The sequence below is a fragment of the Choloepus didactylus genome, chromosome 2, assembly GCF_015220235.1.
Source record: "Choloepus didactylus isolate mChoDid1 chromosome 2, mChoDid1.pri, whole genome shotgun sequence".
NCBI lineage: Eukaryota > Metazoa > Chordata > Mammalia > Pilosa > Megalonychidae > Choloepus > Choloepus didactylus.
This window is the reverse complement of record NC_051308.1, coordinates 91,467,206-91,491,833: the sequence shown is the minus strand read 5'-3', so window position 1 is coordinate 91,491,833 and position 24,628 is coordinate 91,467,206. Positions and strand designations below refer to the sequence as shown.

The window sequence follows — 24,628 nt, the reverse complement described above, 5'->3', positions numbered from 1 at the left end:
TAATTGTAACTTTATAATAAGTCTTAAAATCAGATAGTATATTCTGCTTTGTTGTTCCAGTTGTCTATCTTTATGGCAATTCTATACTGTCTTTATAATTGTAACTTTATAATAAGTCTTAAAATCAGATAGTATAAATTCTCTGAATTTGTTCTTCATTTTCAAAGCTGTTTTGGCTGTTCTAGATCCTTTGTTTTCCATATAAATTTTACATTCAGTTTGTCAATTTCTAAAACCAAGTCTGCTGGGATTTTGATTGGGATTGCTGAATTGATAGGTCAGTTTGGGGGTAAATTGATGTCTTAACAGTATTGAGTCTTCCAATTTATAAACACAGAGTATCTTTCCATTTATTTAGCTTTTCTTTAATTTTTCTCAGCAATGTGTACCTCATAGTTTTGATGGTAAAGTGTATCTCATATTTTTGATGGTAAAGTGTATCACATATTTTTGATGGCAAAGTGTATACTTTTATGTAGATTACATCGAATTTTCCACATAGGAAACAAAGTGTCTATGAATATAGCCAATTTCACTTTTTTCTTTATAATTTTTATGCCTTTATTTCTTTTTCTTTCTTTATTACACTGACTAGAAACTCCAGTACAATGATATATAAGAGTGGTAATAAGAGTGGAGATCTTTGCCTTATCCTGATTTTAAGGGAGAAACATTCACTATTTAACTATCAAGTATGATGTTAACTGTAGGTTTTTGAAGACACCTTTTAACAAGTTAAAGAAATTTCCCCCTAGTCCTCATTTGCTAAGAGATTTTATCGTGAATTGTTGTTGGATTTTTTCAAATGGTTTTCTTGCATCTATTGAGATTTATCATGTATTTTTTCTTAGTCTTTTTACATGATGTTTGGGTTTGCTAAAGCTGCCAGAATGCCATATATCAGAAATGGATTGACTTTTACAATGGGGAATTATGAATGTACAACTTACAGTTTTAGGCCATGAAAAATGTCCCAAGTAAGGCAGCAACAGGATGATACCTGGGCTCTGAAGACAGGCTGCTGGCATCCGGGACACCGCTGTCACATGGGAAGGCACATGGCCAGCATCTGTTGGTTCTTTGCTCCTGGGTTTCATTGTTTTCAGCTTCTGGTTCCAGTGGCTTTCTCCATGTGTCCTCTCTTAGCTTCTCCAGGTCTCTTCTCTCTAAGCTATCTGGGCCTTTTCTGTCTTTTTTCCTCCCACAAAGGACCCCAGTAAAAGGATCAAGACCTACATTGAATGGGCTGGGTCACATCTCAATTGAAATAATTTAACCTAAAGGTGTCACCAACTATAGGTCTGCACTCACAGGAATGGATTATAAGAACATGACATTTTCTGGGGTACACAACAGCTTCAAACTAACACACATGGTGCGTTACATTGATTAATTTTCTAATGTCAAACTTACCGTGCAATCCTGGGATAAATCCATCAAGATGCATGGCATATTTTATATATAGCTGCATTCAATTGGTAAAATCTGTTAATTTTTGAGAGATATTGGTCTGTAGTTTTCTTATACTGTCTTTGTCTGGTTTTAGTATCAGAGTATTAATTCTGTTCTCAAAAAATGAGTTGAGGTGTGTTTCTTCTATTTCTTGTAAAAGTATGTATAGAATTGGTATTATTTATTTATTAAAAATTTGTAGAATTCATTAGTGAGATCTTGTCAGTCTTGAGTTTTCTTTGTGGAAAGGATTTCAACTACAAATTCATTTTCTTTATTATATATAGACTGTTCAGGTTTTCTGTATATTTTTGAGTGAGCTTTGATAATTTTAGTTCACACAGTCTTTCCTTTTCATCTAATTTGTTGAATTTATTTGTACGAAGTTGTTTGTAATATTCACTTTTGCAGTCTTTAGGGTCTGTAATGATGTCCCTTCTCTCATTCCTGTTACTGGTAATTTTCAACTTCTCTATTTTTTTTTTCTTACCAGTATGAATAGATACTTATTAGTTGCATTGCTTTTCTCTACTTTGGATTTCACTGATTTTCTCAATTTTTTTTCAATTTTCTATTTTATTAATTTCTGCTCTCATTTTAATTATTTCATTTCCTCTTTTCCTTGGGGTTTATTTTGTCCTTCATTTTTTAGTTCCTTAAGGTGGAAGCTTAGGACATGTTTTTGAGATATTTCTTCTTTTATAAAATAGTCATTTAGAGCTGTAAATTTCACTCTAATGAAATGACTGAAGTGTTTATTTAACTCCTCTAATTTGGCAAGATTCAAAGTCCAAACTCTGTTTCTTTTAATGTAAGCAACACCTGATACTTATTTTCAGTTCATTTGTTTTCCAGCAATTGCTTTCCATTTAGCTCCCTATAGCCTCTCCCACACAGGTATAGATCAGGAGTCAGACAAAGATATGAAAGGGATTTATATGCAGATTTTATGTTTCCTCCTTTGCTTCACCTCCTATCTTGAATTTACCTCCTCAGTTTCCAGCCATTCTGGGGGCTCTGCTCTCTATGCACTGAAAACTCAAGCTAGTATCCTGTGGCTTTCTGCTTGAGTTGCAGCCACCACTTGCCTTATAAACATGGATCATACATTGTAATTTCCTTCACTCCACGGTCAAATCTTTTCCAATTTCTGTCTGCTTTTGTGATCACTTTCTAGAACCTTCAAATACTTGTTTTATATATTTTTTTCTGTGAAATTAGTCCAAAATAAGCTACTCTTTCACACACCTGCTCTATTTCCATGTTGTTGCTTTTTCAAAATACCTTTTAAAGTTACCTAAATAACATTTGCCAGTTGTAAAGGGGAGAGCGGGGCATGCAAATGAAAGTCTGAGAAAAGAAAGGAAATAAATTCCATTAAAATCCTGTAACCTAAATATTACCAGTGTTAACATTTTGGCATATAACCTTCCAGACTTTTTTTCAGTATATTCATGCACATGAACAACTTCTAAGAAGGATATATATATATATATATATATATATATATATATATATATATGAAGGATATATCCATCCACATTGAAGTGGATCATGAGAGTGCCTGTTTCTTATGTTCACTTGAATTAAATACTGATTTTTTAATGTATTAAAATTTTACATTTTTATGAAGTCAACTCTAGTAATTGTTTCTTTTATGTGCTTTGTAATCCTACTTAGGAGAACTTCTCTGCCCTATAAATATCAATATTTCTTTTATTTTAGTCCAGGAATTTATGGATTTATTTTAAATATTTAATGTTTAGTATTAATTGAGTGATTACTCATTTTAGACACTATGCTTTACATACTTTCATACTTTACATTTAAACTTCACAACAATCCTTTAAGATATGTGTTAGTGTATCTATTTTATAGACAAAAATAGTTAAGAACTTGCAAAATCATCATTCAAACCCAGCAATGTCTGTCTTCAAGGAATCTACATCATTCCTGCAGCTCCCATCCTCACTTCCACATCTCTGTCACCAGTGACACCATTTTCCTAGTCAATGAGGGGTGAAACTTTGAAGTCACTGTTGATATATCTCTTCATACCCTAAAGGAAGTCAGACATCAAGCTGTGTTTATTTTTTAATTTGAAATAGCTCATGCAATCTCTCTTTCTCCCAGCTCCCACTCAGATAGAGATGCTATATTGTGGAAATAACATGGATTAAGAGCAAAAGATTTGGGTTCTGATGCATACATTGCCATTACATTCACTGTGAGCTTTTGGATGCATCACTCAACCTATTTGGGCTTTAGTTTCTTCATCTGTAAGGGTATGCTTTCTGAGTTTCCTTCAAATGATATTTTGGCCTCTTAAAATTCTTTTAATATTTTATTTCCTACCATATAAAATTTAAACCTTCTTATGGAAAGCCCCTAGAAACCTTCTTCCCTTCTAAACATTCATCCCTTCTTCTCTTCTAATCGTTATTCTCATCACTAGCACCATTTTGCCTGACACCCATCCTTCTATATCGTGGAACACTTTTTTGAGTCTAGACATTTCTTCTTTCTGCCCAACTGACCACCTCAGACATCACTCTTTCTGTTCCTTTGCAACCCTAAACACCCATAAAATATACCACATGATGTATTCCTAGTATATCCTACTTTAATTGGTTACTGATTTTTAAATAATATATCCCATGGTAAAACCCTTGAGGACAGGGATTGACTCCTGAAAAGTGACTACCACAAAGCAGAAAAAAATGCTTAGTACTCAGGAAATTCTTGATGAACATGCAAGCCTTCTATATTCTATATTAGTTGCCCATCTGTGTCAGTCTACTTCCTAAATATCCAAGTTAACTGAGGGTAGAAGTTACAATTTACCTTAATATCTATTTGTTTTATCTCTTTTGATGATTATTTATTAAGTGTTTTCTATTAATATGCCCAAAAGCATTGTTGAAAACCTCCTGGCATTTGGCAATTCTTCTCATTTTTAAAGGACCAACATTTTTGCTTCGGTTAGTTAATGTCTAAATTCCAGTTACTCTCCAGCCCCCCTGGTCATCTCTAGACATCAACCCAAATTTTGATATTACACACAGGACTATGTGTCACCAAAGGCCAGCACTCTTGAACATGATTGATTCAGGAGAAAAATCTCCCAGGAGTTTCTGTCTTCCACTTTCCCCATATTCAAGTAAAGGGATTGTGAGTTGACCAACCGATAGGCAGAGAATTTTGTGACACTTCCCTAAACCTCAGAGCGTCCTTAGTTTCACCATGAGAAGACAGGGGCTTTAAGCCCCATTGCTGTTTCTAGAGCAATAAAGTCTACCAATGACCGAGCCAGCTCCAAGTTCACCTGACGTTGTTAGCATCTCAGCCTTTGCTAACAAAGGGCATCAAGACCTAATTGCCCTCAGCATTGTAGCCCCTCAGGATCTTCTTTATTCCCCAATAGCCTTTTCATCCTCCTGAGAGCCTCACATACTCACCCATTGCTGACATTCCTCCATGCTATTTCACCACAACCTCAGGAAAGTCCAATCCTTGAGAATAGAGCCTCTTCCTTGATCACATCTCTACATGAGAATTGCAATTATTTTCTCTCCTCTATTAATTTAGAAATTATTTGAGTGAAGGGTGTTATTTATCTTTGTAAATTCACGGGTTTACATGTAGCATGTACTCAATATATGTTAAATGAATTAAGTATAGAAAGAGAAGTTTTAAGAGTAAATAAATAAGCTTAGCACTAAGCAAGCAAAGCTTCACAGACGAAAATCAGCACAGATAATTTGTTTCCTCAAAGATTCTAGGAATCTTACTACTTCATTGCTTCACTCTAAGCTCCAACCCAAGCATGTCATCTTAGCCAAGGAGTTTGGAGCCTATTCAGCAGATGAGGATTGAATGATGCAAGTCTGACTCAAGTTCCTGTGAGATTTTCCCCTCTGGCCATATTAGAGAGATGTCACTTTCTCCTCTTAGTAATGAGACCCATTGCATATTTTTGAGCAGGTCAATGACATAATGAAAGATGGGTTTTAGGAAAATAAATGTGTTGCTGTGAATAAGAGATAGGAAGGCAGAGAGACTAAGCAATAATTGTAAAACTCATAGAATGGAATAATGATTAAGGTGGGATAGAGATTTTTATCTGGGGACAAACCAACCAACCACGATAAATGCCTTGAAGCTTTTTATAGTTGTGTTTGTATGACAGTAACTTTTAAAAGAACATCTATCTGGTATGTTTTGCTGTATTTATTTTCCCACCAAGTGAAGGTATCTGAATGACAAAGCCATTTGAAGATCTACAATTAATCCTAGGTACTCTTTTATTGTTTTTAACTTGAATAATGTATTTTATTTAACTAATACATCCAAAATATTATCATTTCAATATGTTATCAATATAAAAAAATGTAATGAGATATTCTATGTTTTTTTTTTCCTACTGTCTTTGGAATCTGGCATGTGTATGCTTACATTAACAGCACATCTTAATTCAAACTAGTCACATTTATCGAGATCCTCGTTTGGCTAGTGCCTCCTGCATGGAGCAGTGCAGCATGGCCAGTGTGGTGTGAGGATGTGAGACTTGGATCTGCTATAGCCATTGCGATAACACAAGTCAGTAGGGGAGGGGGGATTCAGGATGAAACTGTCCACATTTAAAGACTAGCTCAGGAAATGGAAATAAACTGGGTCCTCAATGACCTCATTGGAACCACCAGATCAAACACCACCTGAAATCAGCATGGCCTCAGAACGCTTTAATTATGTGAGACATAAAATTCGCTTTACTATTTAATTTAATTCAAGTTGAAATTTCTCTCACTTCCAAGAATCTCAACTGGGAGATTAATAAAATCAATTAATCTTCCAGTAATTAATAAATTTATTTATTTATTTATTTATAATTAATAAATTAGAGGGTAGTTAATAAAATAAAGCACTCTATTAAGTGCCAAAATATGGTAAGTGTTCCGAGAAGGGAGAAATCAATCCAGCTAGAGCAGTTTCTCAACCTTAGCACTTTTGGTATTCTGAGCTAGATAATTCCGTGTCATGGGGGCCGTCCTGCACATTGTGATCCTATGTACTCTTGCCTCACATTATGCCAAATGTTTAAAATGCCACCCCATCCAACATTAGTATCACATACTAATGATATAAAGATTGAATTGAGTTGTACTGGACTCGTGAAAATTTTATATTCTATTTTTGTTTTCATCAAATATTGGTTAAGTTAAACCTTTCATTTTTTTTCTCTCTTTTTTTCCTGGGTAATAAGAAATGAGAAAAGCATGCAGTCCAAATTAAAAAAAAAAATCTTGTAATGAAAAATTTAGAAATGAGTTATTATTTCTGCTATAAGGAGTAAAGTACTGGTTAAAAGATCAATGACTTTCAGGATTCCATTTAATATTTTTCAGTAATAGAATATTTATGAATGTTAAATGGTGTTTTCAAACTCTACAGGCTTAGTTCTTATTTTTCTCCTTCTTCTCACATTGAAACTTCTCAGTGAAAATATTACATAAAACACTTTTTTCCATGAAATTTTAAATCAGTGTTAAGCCAACAGGAATTTTTAACAAAAAAGAAAATTTTTCACTGGCTCTTCTCAAGCACCCTGGTGGGTTGACCATATAGCACATAATATGAATGTAGTCTACAGGCCCTGCCTAATTCTTCCAGTCCTGATTGAATGGATTAGTTCAAATGAAAAACTAGGCTCTAATTGGGTCTCTAACTACCAAAGCTCTAAGGTCAAAGGTGATTTATCTAGTTTTGTGAGAAAAAATAAAAATAAACCTGATAACTTTCATCTCTGCTCTATGAAACCGAAGTACAGCTACAAGAAAACCAGGGCTTCCTTTTTCTTGCTGAAAGAAAACAGATTGTATTTCTTGTGGGAAGTTCTTAGAGGCCCTGGCACAATTTCAGCCACTTTCTGAAGTCACAAACAAGATCAAAAAACATCTTGCAAAGCCCTGAGTATAGTGAAAGAAAAACTCCTACTGTCTATCTCGGGGAGTTCCCCCAGCAGAAGGAGAAACCTGACGTGCCTATCTTGCTTCTAAAACTAGAAAGGATACCATTTGTAAGGTACCTCAGTCTTTTGACATCATTGGGAATGAATTATTCCCTTTAATTAAGTTTGCTGTTTAACTAAAACTTACTCTTTTAAGTATCACCATTTCTTTATTTTATTCAATATTTCTTAAAAGAGTTCTTAAAAAGCCTCATATGCTCTCTTGCCTCATTTTTTAGTATTCTCTTAAAGACTTTGGGCTATTATTATGAAATCAGTTACTAAACTTCACTTCCTTGAGGGGCTTTTGAAATAGAGCTATTTGTTACCAAACCAAATTACCTTAGATAACTCTAGATCCTGTGACTTGCTGTGTGGACTTTCATTGTCACTTACTGATATTTTGTGTTCAAGAAACAACATCATCTGAGAGGAATTAAAGAGACCTAAATTAAATGGAGACATACACCATGTTTCACAGATCAGAAGACTATACTGTTAAGATAGCAGTTCTCCAAAAATTGATATATGGATTAATTAAAATCTCAATCAAAATCTCAGCAGTGCTTAGGTAGAAATTGACAAAACTTCTTTTGCAATGTATATTCAAATGCAAAGGACCTAGAATAGTCAAAGCAATTTTTGAAAATATAAGAACAAATTTGGAGAACTCATACTACCTGATTTTAAGAATTACTATACAGCTATGGTAATGAAGACAGTGGGGTATTGTTCTAAGAAGAGACATATAGATCAATGGAACAGACAATAGAGTTCAGAAATATACCCACCAAAAGATGCACACACAATTTAATCAGGAAAGAATAATCTTTTTGCCAAATGGTCCTGGAACATTTGATTATTCTTTAGTAAAAAGTGAACTGCAATCCTTAACTCAAACATTACACAAAAATTAGCTCAGAATGTATCACAGAATCTAAACGGAAGAGCTAAAAATAATAAACTTCTAGAATAAAACATAAGAGTAAAGCCATATGCCCTTGGGTTTGTTAATGCATTTTCAGATATGACTCCCAAAGCACAATTCGTAAAAGAAAAAATTAATAAATTGAACTTTATCAAAAACAAAACTCTTGCTTTGTGAAAACCACCTGTAAGCAATTGCAAAAACAACCCACAGACTGGGAAAAATATTTGTGAATTAAATATCTGATAAAGGACTTGTCTCCAGAATGTATAAAGAACTCTTACAATGCAACAATGAGAGAACAAACTACCTAATTTTAAAATGGTCAAAAGATCTGAACAGAAATTTCAATGAAAAACATATATGGATGGCAAATGACCATAGGAAAAGTTGCTCAATATCATTAGTAATTGGGGAATTTCAAATTAAAATTATAATGAGATACCATTGTATCTCATATGTATTTATATTTATACATATATTTATATATATCATATATGTTTTTATATCACACATATTTATGTATGTCATGACATATGTATATAAATATATGTGATATAAAAACATATATGATATTTCATATATATATTTAGGATACCTAAAAAATAAAACCGGAAATAACAAATGCAAGTGAAGAAACTCTCATTCATTGCTCTTGGGAATGCTAAATATTACAGATATCAAGTGAATTAAAAAATTATGTTCACAAAAAAAAAAAAAACCTGTTCATATGTTGTTAGCAGCCTTATTCATAACCCAAAGAACAAGATGTCCTTTATCTGGTGACTGGAAAAATGAATTTTCATATATCCATAGAATGAAATAATACTCAGCAATAAAAATGAATGAGCTATTGATTCACACAACAACATGGATGAATCTTAAATGCATTTTGCTAAGTGAAAGAGGCCAGACCCCAAAGCCTACATGTTGTATGATTCCAATTATGTGACATTCTGGAAAAGGCAAAATTGTAGGGACAGACCAGATTATTGGTTGTAAAGACTTGGAGAAAGGGAAAGAGTTGACCACAAATGGGCTGTGCAGGAGAATTTGGGGGATGATGAAACTGCTTTGTATGGTACTGAGGTGGTGGATCCATTACTTTATGCATTTGTTAAATCCCATAAAAGTGTCCCCCACAAAGAGTGAACTTTACTGTATACAAATAGAAAATATCAATCAGTATAGCAAAGGATTCCAGTGTGGAATGCAGTATATACCAAATGAATCAAACTGTATTGCACATGCATGACATGGCTTCCTGAAGGGGTTGGGGAGTAAAGGACTTGTCACAGACCAGAGGACACCAAAGAGACATGATAACTAAAGGCAACGTGGGATCCTAGATTGGCTCCTGAAAGAGCAGAAGGACATTAATGAGGATAATTGGTGAAATATGAATACAGTCTGGAGTTTAGTTAATAGTAATAAACCAGTGTGACTTTCTTAGTTTTGGCAAATACACTACACAGTATAGCATTAGAGGCAGCAGAAGCTGGGTGAAGGTTATATGGGAATTCTGCAACTTTTCTGTAAATCTAAAGTTATTTCAATACAAAAAAGTTTAAATAAATAAATATATTGATATAAATGATTGAATAAGCAAATAAATGAGGGAGAATGGACAAGTCTTCCTTATAGAAGAATTCCAAATAAGTGTAGAAGCAATGATGGAAGTACCAAATTGCTGTTAGAACACCAGAGTAATAACTGCTGCAGGCAAAATCCACTGATGAATGCTAAAATGAGTGGGCCAAACTTTAAGGAGAAACAGAGTATTCGCATAGCTTCAAAGTATCTCTCCCAAATATTATTAATTGCTGAGGTGGTGTGGACATATATCCCCCAAATCTTTAGTATTCCTCCCTCCAGGAGGTGGGCTTTAGTTCCCCAACCCTTGAGTGTGGCTTGGATTTAGTCTCTAGCTTCTAATGAACTGAGTGTGGAAAAAAAGAAGTAGTAACTTTATAGTGGCAAGACCTGGGAGACGTCACCCTAACCAAGTGATCAAGGTTAACATCACCAGTAATAAACCATGTTGATATCACACATTCCCTGGTACAATGTGATGAAAAAGTCACTTCATCTCTGTATTAGTCTTCCCTATACACCATAACTTCAGTGTAATCAGGAGAAAACATCACACAAACCCAAATGGAGGGACATTGGACAAAATACCTGGAAAGTACTCTTCAAATATATCAAGGTCATGGAAAACAAGGAAAGTTTGAGAAATTATCACAGATTGGAGGTGAATAAGAGACATAACTAAGTGCAACATGATATCCTGGATTGGATCAGGAACAGAAAAAGGAAATTAGTGAAAAACTGAGGAAATCTGAACAAAGTCTGTAGTTTAGTTGATAGTGTTGTACCAATGTTAGTTTCTAGTGTTGATAAATGTACTGTGGTTACATAACATTTAGGGAAGCTGTGTGATGAGATTAGGGGAGTTACTGCACTATCTTTACAACTCTTGCATAAATCTAAAATTATTTCAAAATAAAAAGTTAAAAATATCACAGAAAGTATTTTAAAGTTATTGCTTTGGGAATATTATGGCATATTTTACTAAAATCCACTATTAAAATTATCCCAGTAAAAGGGTGGTTAAGACTGAAAGCATTACAATTTAACTGTCTGAATGAATATCCTAGTTTTGCATTTTTCTGGCTGTACAAACTTGTGCAAATTACTTAAATTCTCTAGGCCCAGTTTCCTTTTCTGTAAAATGGAAATAATATTATACAGCCCATAAATCTGGGGGAATTAGAGAAGATAATGAACAGAATGTGTTTAGCACATAATAGCTGCTCAATATATTTACCTATTATAACTCAGCTATTTTAATACTAAAAATTATCATTGCTTCCTTTATAGAAGCATAATTTAATCTCTACCTAAATAACTAAATATAAATAAATATCATCTTATGTGCTGAGCTTATCAACCTCAGCTTACAACTCTGGAGCGAATACATTTTGGAACTATCATTGCTATTTGCAAAAGAGCTCTCAGTCTTGGTTGGTGTTTAGTTTGGGGCCAGGGGTTGTGGGTATGCCGGCTTTTGTTAAGAGGCAGAGATTGCAAGCAAAGGCTTAGCAGACAATGCCTCAAATGCTGAAAACTGCCTGCCAAATATTTAGGACAAGAGTAGTACAGAAGACAACATGGTGCTCTCAGACATTCTGACTTCCCAGATCCCACTTCCCATTCCCCTCAGACAAGAAAATTGGTGATCAGCCTTTTTAAATTGCTCCTATCATTCTCACCCAGGAAGAGGCTCTTCTGGCTCTAAACAGCTATGGTAAATTTATTAGACATAGCCAAATGTGCTGTTACCTATCCTGAAAATTTTGATCCGAGTTGTAGTCATGAATATGGTGAAGTTGGATGCATTGCATGAAACTGTGTAATCACTTGCCCCTTTCTCAGTCTCAGCTTGATCATTCTGTGACCATTAGTGCCTGAGTGAGTGACTGCTAGTGCCTGCAGGGTTAAAACCAACAAAACCAATGATATTATCCTGATATCACCCAAATCTCACTTTCCTGTTCCTTCAGAAAAATAAATTTACATGCATACATCTTACATGTGAACACGGATTTTTTCATGGGCACAGCTCACAGGTCACTATTATTTAAGATTTTAAATTTGAGATCCAGTGGACAAGAGAACACTTGGTGTTTTTCCTCCTCCAATGTCTCCTGATTTTCCTCATCCTCCTTTTCCAATTGGAGCAAGGTCATTTGCTGCCTACAACTGCCTTATTCTCCACAAGCTTTGTAATTTTATTATAGCATTTAGCACTTATAAAGCACTTGCTAAATAATAGGCACCGTTCTACATATTAACTATTTTAATCCTCCCTAAGCTCTATGACTTCGGTATCATTAATATTTGTATTTACAGATGAGGAAGCTGGGAGGCAGCACTAGGAAGATTTGGTTTGAGAAACACCATCCTTCCCACTCTGACACCATGCTCCACCAGCAAATGACACTCAGTTGACTCATGGTTTAATAGACAACTTAGAGATGTGTCCTTTGGCATCAAAGTATAATCTCTTCAAGCACCCTCCTTTAAAATGAGAACACTCCCCAGGAGAATTAGAAATTCAACTCCTCAAGAGCAAGGGCTGGGTCTTAGGTATATTTTGTATTGCTCCCACAGGCTCAACACATGGAAAATATGTGACTGAAGCAAACATTCTTCTTTGCTGACTGGTCAATTAGAATTTTAATGAGAGATAGGACAGGGCAATGTAGTGGACTACAGAGAACTCTGGATCACAGGTAATTTCAGGAAGCTACCAGAAGTGGGGAAAAGAGAAATAGCTGAAGGAAACCAAAAGCAAAAAAACTTCACTCACTTCTTAATTTTGCTTCAGGGGAGAGCTGGTGGTGGGGAGTAGCCATTCAGACACTAGCATTTACATAGCACTTCACAAAGAGTTTTCACATATGTCATCTCACTTGATTCTCATTACAATCAGTGAGGTAGAAGGGAAGGATTCTCAAGGAGGCCAAGGTCAAATTAAGTTCTGACTTTCCAAACCCAGGGTTGGTTTTTATTCCCCCTACTAGAGGCTAACCCACACAGGAATGGATTTGAAAAGGACTTTTATTTTTTCTTAAATGATTTATGCTGTAAAGATCAGAGGAAGCTTTTATTACTGATGACTCAGAACTAGAAAGCACTGCCACCGACATCCACAAGGAGACGTCTGCTGTGGAGACACATAGGCACATCATCCCTCAGCTCTGGGTGGGGAAGGCCTCAGCTGAAGGCTTTTGTCAGTCAGACCTTTACCAGCTCAGTGCATGTGTTATAACCAATTTACCATTTATTATTATCTTTTAAAGTTTTGAAACAATCTCAAACTTACAGAAAAGATCTGGAACAAGTTGCTGACTAGATGACCCAACTGCATTGATATTGCACCTTAGGTGTGTGTTTTTAGCAAAGACATTCTACTTGATAACTGAAAAAAAAAAATCACCATCAAAATGAGTACATTGAAATCGGGCCCAGGATGTAGAGCTGGCAGTGCCTGACGGTGCATCTGATTCTGATTTGGGTGAGGTAGAGAGTAGGGGGTGGTAGTTAGGGGTAACAGGAGAAGGAGAAGACCCCAAATCACTTATAAATGGTGCCAAAGCAGGACCCAAAGCCTAAATTCCAGGAGGGTAAGAGAACGCTGTGTTTTCATGGGCCTCTGCTTTATGAAGCAAAGTGTGTTAAGGTTGCCATAAAGGACAAACAAGTGAAATACTTTATACATTGCAATGGTTGGAATAAAAACCGGGATGAATGGGTTCCAGAAATTAAAGTCCTCAAATACCTGGGAACCAATCACAGAAACAGAGAGAACTTCAAAAAGCCAACTGGGAGGAATATGCAGGGGGAAGATGAGAGGGGCTGCCCCAGGAGAGAAGACATGTGGTCTGAAGCAGAAAAATGATGAAGTGAAAACAAAAAAGAGCAGACAGAAAACACCTGGAAGTGGAGATGGTGGCAGTGCCAGTGAGACACCTCAGCCTCCTTGGAAGAAAAGGGCTCGAGTGGATCCTACTGTTGAAAACGAGGAAACACGCATGAACAGAGTTGGAAATTAAAGTAGAGACTCCTGGAGAACTAAAACCATGGCTTGTTGATGACAGGAACTTAATTACCAGGCAAAAACAGCTCTTCTATCTTCTATGCTATCTTCTATCTTCTGTGCTATTTCTACCAAAGATGAGTAACCTGAATCTAATCTCATCTGTACAAAAGAAGGACTCGGGACAAAAATATGTTAACAGAGATTCGAATGTAAGTGAGTGTCAGCAGTCTGAATATGAATACAGTATGAATGTGTATTCCATTCTAGAATTGTAGAAATTGCAAATAATCTCTGGGAAACACAGATAATAAGGAATATGCTGTTAATGAAGTTGTGGCAGAGATAAAAGAATACTTCAATGTCATGTTGGGCACTCAGCTACTCTACAACTTTGAGAGACCACAGTATGCTGAAATCCTTGCAGATCATGCTGATGCACCAATGTCCCAGGTGTACAAGCACCACATTCACTGAGATATTTGTATGAATTGGAGCAATGTTGGTCTGCACACTCTGGACGAGAAGAGCCTTGCTTTATTACTGAAATATCTTCATTTTTTCCTAATGTGTATGGAAAGAGTTCTGCCACTTTGTTTAGTGCCAGCAATTACAAACGGGCTCCTCCAGAGTTCCATCAGAAAGTGAGACTGCTGACACTCACTTATATTCGAATCTCTGTTAACATATTTTTGTCCCGAGTCCTTCTTTTGTACAGATGAGATACTTTGAAACTGTTAGTATATAACAGAATTGATGTATGTTTGTTTTCTGTTTAATATTAAACAGAGAAAATAAAAGGGGTTATGCTTCTTTTCTTTCTTTTTTCTTTTTTTTTTTGAAAAAAACAAACAGAAAAACACTACAGTAACATTAATACATTTCTACCATTTCATTCTAAGCCCCCATTGAAGTTTCATCAATTGTACCAATGATGTCCTTTTAGGAAAAGGATTCAGTTCAGAGTCATACAATGCATTTAATTGTTACGTTGTTTTCATTTTCCTAAATCTTTAGTCTTCTTTCCTTGACTTGCATGATCTGGCACTTTTGAAGATTGTAAGTTTGATATTTTGTTAAAAGTCACTAATTTGATTTTGTTTGACGGTTCATCATAATTAGATTCAGGTTACTCATCTTTGGTAGAAATAGCACAGGAGTGATGCTGTATTTCTCACCGCATCCTATTAGGTGGCACATAATTTTGATTTGTCACATTACTGATGATATCAATTTGGTCATTTGATTAATATGATGTCATCCAGATTTGTCCACTGTAAAGTACTCCTTTTTTTGTAAAGACAGTCAAGTTTATGCTGTTTTGAAATCTTCAAGGCCAAGTAAAACACAAATCCAGGCTAGAGTCAGACAATCAGGCTGCCTATTCAGATCTATTCTGTTTGGAGTATGCTTCACTTCTTGGATCTGTAATTCTACATCTTTCAAAAGAGATGGGAAATTTTCATTGATTATTTCCTCTATTATTGCTTCTGCCCTTTCCCTTCTCTTCTCCTTCTGGGACACCAATGATATGTACATTCTTGCTTTTCGTTTTGTCCTTAAGTCCCCAGAGACGTTGCTCATATTTTTCCATTCTTTTCTCTATCTGTTCTTTTGTGTGTAGCTTTCAGGTGTTTTGTTCTCCAGTTCCTGAGTGTTTTCTTCTGCTTCTTGGGGTCTGTTGTTGTATGTTTCCATTTTGTCTTTTGTCTCTTGTGTTGCGCCTTTCATTTCCATAGATTCTGCCAGTTCTTTTTTGAACTTTTGATTTCTACCTTATGTATGCCCAGTTTTTTCCTTATAGCCTTTATCTCTTTTGCCATATCTTCTCTAAACTTTTTGAATTGATTTAGCATTAATTGTTTAAATTCCTGTATCTCAGTTGAAGTGTAAGTTTGTTCCATAACTTTGTTTTTCTTAGTGTAGGTTGTAGTTTTCTGTTGTCTAGGCATCCGACCTCCTAGGCCACCCCAATCAGGTTTTCCCCAAGATCACATTTAAAATGCTTTGTCTGGTATATCCACATTCTGGTCTACTTCATTGGTGTTTTCTGAATTTTTATCCTTTTCCTTTGGATGGGCTATCATTTCCTGTTTCTTTGTATTGTACTCTTTTGTTGCACACTGTACATTTTAATATCTTAAAAATGTTGTCTCTGGCATTTTGCCCCCCTGAGATGTCTGTTTCTTTATTTTGTAACCAGTTCATGATAAGGTACTGATTTTCTTGAGCTCCAGCCCTCCTATCAGGGAGGTCTGCTCAAGGTGAACACAATATGCAGGATTTTCCCTGCTTTCTGGGACTGTGTCTTGTCCTGGGCTTTTACTTGTTAGTTGTTTTGGAGTTTCTATGTTTACAGAAGATTGTTTGTCCCCTCAGTTCCCAGGAGGCAGACCTCCCTCTCCCAGGTGTTTGAAGCTAGCAAGCTTTCTGTCTCCCACTATAGTTTCTTATATTCCTTCATTGTCTCAAGTGGTTTTTACCTGAAGGGCAAATTCTGGGGGGAGGGGCATGCCAGAGAGGACCTTCCTATTTCAGTCTTTCCCAGCTGAAACAGAGCCAGGGACCCAAGAAGGGGGCGCAGACCAGCTCCAAAGTGGCCTGAGAGGGGATCAGGGAGTGTACTAAGAGTTTCTTCCATGGCTCCCCAAAGCTGAGCTTTCCTGGCTTGCTCAGCAAAGGCATCCCTTCAACTAACAGTCCCCCACAGCCCTGAAGAAGCATAGCATCTTTAAGACTCCGCTGCTGCACCCTTTGTCTGGATTCGTAGCCACTAATCAAAAGCTGTGCTCAGTGATTGGCCATGCCCACCCCTATTCTTGGGGAAGAGAATTTTTATGTCCCTTTCTATCATCAGTGAGCTAGCCAGAGGCTGGACCCCATGGCAGCCTTCCATGAGACTGGGGTATGGGTGCTGGTAGCCACCATGTGGAGAGAACAATTTACTCTTATTTAGGGTAATTTGCCAGCCTCTTCCCTCCTCTCTTCCCTGGATGCTGTGCAGTGTTTTTCTGGACTCCAAGTTTCAAAATAGTTATGTCAGACAGTTCCTCCTATTTAATAGTTGTTCTGGTGGAAAGTCTTTCCTGAAGCTCCCTCTTCCAACATCCTCCCACAATCCTCCCTTAAGAGCTAAATTTATTCTTTTTCCCTTTGTGATATATAATATTTTCTGGAGAAATGCTTTGAGGCTATGTACATATCCCATTTGTCATCAAACTTATTATTTATTCTTTCATTTATTTGTATCAATATAAGTTGATGGGTTCAGACTTTCTGCAATGGATTACAATGTGTCACTATCATTATTTATTTATATGTTCAAATTGTCTTCAATTTGGCCAGTAGGAGTCCCTTCAGTGTGACTTCCATGTCCTTTTGACACAAGCCCACCATTCTTTGAGCACTTTCTTGCTTTCTGGCACTAGAAGATATTTTGGGCTCATTTTGTACTTGCTCCACCTCAATTGTAGAATTGGCTGCTTCCAAGAATTCCTAGTCCCTTTAAGTAAAGAATGATGTTTGGAAATTAAGATCTGGGTGCCAGATGAACTTATCATTCTCGGGAAGTCACTGCTCCTAGGCCCTTTCAATGGACAGATCTAGGGAGAAATATGTGCATGCATTTTCATCTATATTTATTTCTTTAACTCTCTCTCTCTCAACATCCATGTTTTCCTAACAATGCCTCTAATTCCAATCCTTTCCATATTTGTAACTATTCACCAACAGTGAGAAATCAGGCCCCTATTACCCTTTATTTGCTTCTTATTTGGTCAACCTCCCTGTATGTAACCAATCTCCTGATATCACTGTTCCAGCTCTTGTATGGAGCCCCTCCTAACACTTGTTGAGTCCCCAGATCCTGAGCTGCCACATCCTCAAGGTGAAGCCCTTCTAGTATTTCATGGGCTCCAATAGCCCCAACAGGGCTGCCCCCCTCATCACACTCAGGTTACAACACTCCACACTGGGCTGCCCCCCTTCACCCCACTTGGGCTCAGACACCCTGTGCAGTGCCTCCCATCTATGTGGATGCCTTCATCACCCAGCTTAGACTCTGGCATCTGCACCAGGGCACCGTCTCATGCAGGTGCCCTCCTCATCCTCTACTTTTGCTCCAACACCCACACAACACTACCCTCCTTGTGGGTGATCCCTGTACTCTTCTTGGGCTCTGACATATCATAAACTTTCCCTCATGTATGTCCAAAGCACATGCCTCCCTAGGCTAGATTGTGACATCCACTTTTGAGCCACTGTGAAAGCCTTCTTATCCCCACTCAGAGCCCTGTACCTGCATGAGGCCACCCTTCCTTATGGGCAAACTGTTCACTCTTTGGGGGATGAGTCTCCTGTGGGATGCCACACTCATACACATGGGCTCCAGTGCCTTGAGTCAGGCTGCCTCCACCAGTCTCCCAATTAGATACCTATCTTGCTCAATCCCATTTCATGACTTCTGGATTACACTACTGTTCTGATTTCCTAATGCTGCTAGAATGCAAAATACCAGAAATGGATTGGCTTTTATAAAGGGGGTTTATTTGGTTACAGAGTTACAGTCTTAAGGCCATAAAGTGGTAAGGGGGGGACCGTCACTGAAGGCTGGTCATTGGTGTCTGGAAAACCTCTGTTATCTCAGAAGGCACGTAGCTGGCATCTGCTGGCTCCCAGGTTATCCTTCAAAATGGTGTTCTCCAAAATGTTGCTCTTGGGGTGTTTTGTCCTCTCTTAGCTGCAGCTCCTCCAAAATGTTACTCTTATTGGCTCTGTTCCTTCTGTATGTGAACTCCTTTATATGACTCCAGTGATCCAATTAACACCACCATGAATGGGCGGAGTAACACCTCCATGGAAATTATCCAATCAAATGTTTCATTCACAGTTGATTGAATCACATCTCCATGGAAACACTCAATCAAAGGATTCCAACCTAATCAACACTAATACATCTGCACCCACAAAATTGCATCAAAGATAATGGCGTTTTGGGGAACATAAGACATCCAAACTGGCACAACTACTCAGGAAAGGAAACAAGAAGAGGAGAGGGACTTCTGTTATTTTCTTGAGGAAATGTCATAATCAGATTTTGGCTTTGGAAGGATCTCTTAGGCATTTGTGAAGAGGCTAGCCAAGCCAGAGGCAGGAAGGCTAGTGTTGCGCAGTGAGAAGTAATAAGATCCTGAACTCAGGCTGTAATGGTGTAAAGGAGTGAAGTAGATAGATTGAAGAAATTTAAGGAGATAGAGGTATAGAATCCAAAGACAGTTTAGGTGTGGATGCTGAGTGACAGGGAGGATTCCATCATAATGCTTAGTGTTTGGCCTTGAAGAAATTGAAAATCAGGGTGCCATTCATTGGGATAGGAAATGTAGAAAAAAGAAGATGTTTTAGGAGAAAGGTACCGAATTTAGGCTTGGGCATGTAGATTGTGGAGATATTTGTGGATCATAGCTCTAGAGTAGTAGATAGAGCCCTGGGGTACCCCAACATTTAAGAGTGGAGAAGAAGAGGGGTCTGTGAAGGAGAGGAAAGAAGAAAATCATGTTGTCGCAGAATTGAGAAAGTATGAGATAACATAAGGACATATGAAAAGAGCAGTAAGCTTGTATGACTTTGGTGATGTGGGACTCATTGGAGACTTCAGGGAGGTGAGTGATGGAGACAGTAACCAGATTGCTATTAGTTGAGAAATGATAAGATATGTAGATGAAAGGAAGATGCAGTCACGATTGTTAATTTTATTTTAAGACATTTGGATTCTTAGGACAAAAAAAGCAATGCCATTTCTTGTCAATGGTGCCCAATCCTCCATTATTCATTTTAAACCCATGCCCCTTCGCAGGGTGAAGTTGAAATACACATCTACTGATAAAGTTGCTGTGGCCACGAGAGCCTCCCTAACCTGAAGTTCTCTCTTTTCTCTGATCTTCATATACAATACAGTCAAGTGAGATGTGCTGGGAGATATTGCAGTCTAGATGAGGCGCAGCCACAGGGATGGACTAAACACTTAGAGAGGGCAGTGAAAGTAAATAAAAACTTTGTTGCAGGCAGAACAAAGAGCATGAAGTGGGAAACTAGGCACTGGCTAAGTTGTTGGTTTACATCAGGAACTCCATGAAGAATGAGTAGATAGAGGGATTCAGAGACAGGCAATATTTTCAGACTTAGGTCAAATGGGTCAAAAATGTTCAAAGGCTTTTGAGAATTAAGAGCTAGTTTGTGTCTGAGTAAAGCAAAACCAATAGATTGTGGCTTGGGAACCACGGGGCATCCTTCTTATGTAGGAATTCTGGGAAAAGTCCCAGGGGTTAGCTGTTTGAGAATGCCCACAGACATGCTAATAATAGTAGATTCATTTTGTCTTCTACACATTCACTAAAATATAGGTTTCTGGATGCCAGGAAACCTAAGAGAGCTGGGTTTGCTTCTTCAAAAAAATATACCATCATATTTTTGATAATAGAAGAGACAAGCTTATCGGAAAAAAAAATTAATTACAGAAATATGTAGAAAGTGAAAGTTTCCTGTAATCACCCACCCCATAACCACTGTTAACCGTATATCTATATAATTAATTTTGTTTTTACAAAAATGGGATAATACTATCTACATTGTTTTATAAGTCAGTGATTTCGATAATTTCTTTTGGGTCAGTATGTAGAAATGACTTTCAGCCTTCAACTTCTTTCTTAACAAACAAAAATAAACTTGTATTTCATAGTGTAAGGATTAACAAAATTCTTTTAGCACATTCCTGTTGATATTTAGGTTGTTTCAGGTATTTCACCTTAATAGATAGTTCTATAATAAGCATTCGTGTGTGTGTGTGTGTGTGTGTGTGTGTGTGTGTATTTTTATTTCGGGCCTGAACATTTTTGTTGGATATATATGTAGGATTCAAACCAATTCCATTTCTAGAAAGACATATATAAACATTATATAATACCCTAGGATATCTGTCAAAGTTGCTGAAAGCAAGACCTGTAAAAGGGGTTCATAATTTGTATTATATCAACTGTGGGTATAATCAGAGGATCTGTGAACTGGAATGGAAAAAACAAGCACATCTTCTTTTTCTCTAACCTCTAACTATAATTTAACTTTTTATCCAGTTATTAATGATGTTAACACACAACCCTAGTATTAGCAGTAGCTATGAGTTTCTTGCTAATAGAAACCACAGACACTTTATTGTTGTTGCAAATATCTTTAAATACTTTTCTGCTCATCACTACTTTGAAATTACAGTAATGAGTCCTGCTGGTATCTTATTTAATGTGTTGATAAGTTATAGTTCCATATCACAGATTTAAAATATTTTGATAAATGTATTTCAATATAATTTGTTTTCTTTATAATCCTATGTACTTTGTATTATGTTTACAAAACATTATTATGAGAAAGGTTCCATAGGCTTCATCAGACTGTCAGGAACCCATGATGCAAAAAGGTTTTTGTTCCCCTGACTTAAAGGCATTGTATGAGAAACGAAAATTATAATAAAAATAACAGAAAATACCTATATAATGTTTATTACATGTAAGATACCATTCTCGGCAGGTTATTTATATTAGCTCATTTAATCTTGGCAACAACATGATTGAAAGAGATAATTGGACTATTTTCATTTTGCAGGCAAAGAAGCTGAAGCACAGATGGGCCTGATGTGCCCAAGGTTACACGACTAAGCCAGGTGTGTAGCCAGGCTATGAACTCCACAGTGCTACTTCAGGGCCAGTGGGCTTCACCGCTAGCACAGGCTGCATTTCAGAGAAATGTATTTGGATAAGTGATATGGTGAAGTCAGCTACTTTACCTGGTCACTCTGACTTCACAGTGAGCCTGAGAAATATGATTCCATACCTCACCTGTACCTGCAGGTAGTAATTTGGGAAATTTGGGGGAGGACACATAAAAGGGCTGTTCCAGTTTGCTAATGCTGCTGTTAACGTAAAACACCAGAAATGGATTGGCTTTTATATAGGGGGTTTATTTGGTTACAAATTTATAGTCTGAAGGACATGAAAATGTCCAAATTAAGGCATCAACACAAGTGTACCTTTATTGAAGGAAGGCCAATGGTGTCTGGAAAACCTCTGTTAGCTGGGAAGGCAGGCAGCTGGGGCCTGCTTGCTCCCAGGTTGTGTTTCAAAATGGCATTCTCCAAAATGTCTCTGGGCATAGCTTTTCAGGGCAAACTCTGGGCTAGTATCTCCAAAGTGTCAGCAAAAGTCTGCTTTCATAGGCTGTCTTCAAAATGTCTCTCTAAGCTGCAGCTGCCCTCTGGTCCTTTGTGAGCTCTTTTATAGTACTCCAGTGATTAAATCAAGACCCACCTGAATGGGCAGGGCCCATATCTCCATGGAAATAATCCAATCAAATGGTTCACCATGGTTGATTGAGTCACATCTCCATGGAAGCAATCAAAGGATTCCAACCTAATCAGCACTAATACGTCTACCCCCACAAGATTGCATCAAAGAACATGACATTTTGGGGGACGTAATACATCCAAACCAGCACAGGGGCCAACCAGTGGATCATAGACTCTCCATTTCTGAACATAATAGGTATCTTCCTAAATACAGTGATTCTCATTCACTCGTTAATTCATGCAGTCCACAAATATTTTGAGCCCCATTGTACCAGGTGCTTTCCCAGGCACTAAGGATGTAGTAGTACCTGCCTTGGACTTTCCTGAGGAAAGCAAGACATGCACACACACACACAGGCCTGCCAACATACCCACAGAAATAAAGGTAATTTTGTAGAGAGAGACGTGCTATGAAGACAATTAAAAAGAGTAATGGGATAGAGGCTGACATGGACGGAGGCAGGAAATGCAGCTTCAGCTGGGTGGTCAAAGAAAGCTTTACTGCAGAGGGACACTTGCCTGAGACCACAGGGATTCGGAGGAGCCAAGGTCTGGGGAGAGCAAAGGGACAGGCAGCACACCACATGTCTGGATGTGAAGCAAATTGTTGAGGCAGGGCAGAGTGATGGGCAGAGCAGGCCCCCTTCTGAGGAAGGTTCCTGATCCAGTAGTACGTGTATGTGCTTTGTCTTCCTCCCTTACATTCTCTGCAGGAATTTCTCACCACCAGAGCCAGCACCTATGCAATGCTGCCGTCGGAAGTGCCCTTGGGGAGCACTGACTCATACCTCTCCTTCACTAGTACTCTGCTTTAGCCACTGGACCCTTTTTAGCAGACGGTAAATGTCTGTACATGTTTTCAAGTTGCTCTTCCCTCCCCCAGGGACTGAGGGAGGAAATACCGGGAAGGAAACAGATTCTGCCAGTTACAGAAAACTGACAATACACAGTCACCCCAAGCAGGCAGAGTCATCTCCAGAAAAGTGAGTCTGTCCACAGTTTGAGTTTCAGTTCTGTTATGATGTCTCACTACTGACCAGTTTTATGCCAATAGAGGGTGCATTGGCTTCAGTGAGTGCTTCTACTGCAAGCCTAAGACAGTCAGAATAAAACATACAGACAAGAAAAGAATCTGATGCAGTCCAGAGGGGGGAAATAAAACCAGAGTGGCATGGGTATCGGCTGGAACTCCCAAAACCATTAGTAAAGTCTGCAGGTGGAGAGGGGAGAGGCTCTGAACAGCTCAGAGGAACACATCCTGAACGGGTTCACACCACGGATGGGGATGCCCTCGATACACTGGTGGTGAAGGTACAGACTGTGGTTCTTAAAAGCCTCAAGCAGTGAACGGAAGGGAGTTCCACCCTAAGTCTTAAACCAACCTGAACCTGAGTAACATCAGAATAATTTCTGCCTTTCTAATGTGGAGTGAAATCCCCTCTTCTCATGCAGACTTTTATATGGTCATCTTTCTTCATGAAATGATTGTCCATAACCCATGCTTATCTTATTTCTGGCAGTATGGAGCTTTTGGAACATAACATCCCTGACCATTTCCTCCAGCTCCAGAATTTACACATAGGACAAAATATGGGAAAGACTTTGCTGAAATCCCCCATACTCTACACCCTCCCCCAGCCAGCTTAGCTTGCCTCTTCACTACTGCTTGAAACTCATTAGGGGTTTGGTGAGTAGAAACCTCTATTCCTAATTAGAAGTGAGGCTTACTATACAAATACTGCTGAAGGAGGAGCATTAACTTAAAAGATGCCAGTAAACTATGTAATTTTTATTTTTTATGGAGAGCAGGCTTTGAGAGCAGAGAGGGAAGGGCCCAAATGGTTAAATCAGTCCTCCCAAGCAGGATGGAAAGGTGCCATGAGAAGAGCTGAGGAGTCCCAGAAAAGCAGAAGATCCAGAGCACACCATCTACCAATTTCAGAATTGTACTTGTTTTCAAAATCCCTTCTAGCTAGACAGGATGTTCTTACTTACTTTACTTTCTATTTGTTTTTGGGTGGTCAAATCCTCTTCAATGGTATAAACCAGTCTTTATTTCCTTAGAAAAGGTTGAAAATCTACATGATTAAGTATAAGGCCATGGGTCAGTGATACTGAAATTGATGCTTATTTACGTAATAAATACTTGTTTACTGTTGAAGACCATGGAAAAGATATGAATATAGATCTTGAGATGTTGAGGCTGTTAAAAGCTGTTTTAGGGTTTTGAGTTAAGAACTTGTTACTAGC

The 24,628-nt window shown here is 37.7% G+C and overlaps 1 pseudogene; it reads left to right on the top strand.

Moving 5' to 3' along the window:
* Positions 1-13,539: 13,539 nt before the first annotated feature.
* LOC119512247 lies at positions 13,540-23,193 on the top strand (annotated as a pseudogene).
* Positions 23,194-24,628: the final 1,435 nt, after the last annotated feature.